General features: G+C 41.7%; 1 non-coding gene across 1 annotated transcript; it reads right to left on the bottom strand.

Moving 5' to 3' along the window:
• Positions 1 to 583: 583 nt before the first annotated feature.
• On the bottom strand, positions 584 to 702 carry LOC145395098 (5S ribosomal RNA). The gene has a single exon (XR_013896529.1). It is a non-coding gene; the product is annotated as a 5S ribosomal RNA (ribosomal RNA).
• Between the last annotated feature and the right edge of the window lie 307 nt (positions 703 to 1,009).

Raw genomic sequence — 1,009 nt, 5'->3', positions numbered from 1 at the left:
ATGGATGTTGTAGCAGCAACAATGGTCTAGTTACTATCATGATTACTTGCAGTATACTGAAAATACGCGGTTTAAATGCTGAAGCAGGGGCACATGATTCTTATTACTAATATACAGTATTTGTGATATTATTTTCAGTGTCGATAAACGGCCAGCATTCAGACAAACTGTTCTTCCAAACAATATTTTATTTTGACCTTTATATAATATTAGATTATATTCCACACATTACCAACCCAGTAAATATTTCGCAATAAGCAAATACATCGCACACTATTATATGTATATCGTCAACAAAAGTTGCCTCCCCCACCAGGTACTAACTGTATTGCAGGGATTAGTGGCTTAATTACACCTACAGTTACATCAGGGAGGTTTCCCTCAACCTCGGATCAACATAACAAATGTGGTGTTCATTTGTCTTTGTTTTCCACTTTACCTAACTGACGGGCTACTTTTTTCATTCATTCATTACCAGACGCCATGTATCCCAAACGGGGTGGCCAAGGCTTAGAGTTAATTGTTTTACAGGGAGTGGCACTAATCCTCCACCAACCCCACTTGACACGTTGGGAGAACGTTATGCCAACAGCATCTGGTGTTCCCAGGCGGTCACCCATCCAAGTACTAACCAGACCCAACGTTGCTTAACTTCGCTGATCGGACGGGAAGCGGTGTACTCAACGTGGTATGGCCGTTAAACCAGGAGCGTGGAATACTGCTGGCAAATCTCGCAATGATGGAGGGACTTTAACCAGATCGTCCACCACTGCGTTACATGGCAACTTTAATTAGTAAAAGTAACACTGCATTTTATTTCTCCCAGTAAACTAGCACCTTCAGTGAGGTAAATTGAAGAAAAGGCATATTATGTAGACTAAAGTTATTGTTAACCCGTACCTTAGTTGAGGGAAATCTGTCAGAGTAACCTTAGCCTTCTCCTGACTCGACTGGTGCGGGTGGAATAGATAGTCCATACATGGCGCAGAAACTATCAGCTTCCTAGACT

The sequence above is a fragment of the Coenobita brevimanus genome, chromosome 29, assembly GCF_032717465.1.
Source record: "Coenobita brevimanus isolate Jiangsu-jjx chromosome 29, ASM3271746v2, whole genome shotgun sequence".
Taxonomy (NCBI): domain Eukaryota; kingdom Metazoa; phylum Arthropoda; class Malacostraca; order Decapoda; family Coenobitidae; genus Coenobita; species Coenobita brevimanus.
Note: the sequence above shows the minus strand (reverse complement) of the source record. Positions and strands in the feature narration are given on the sequence as shown.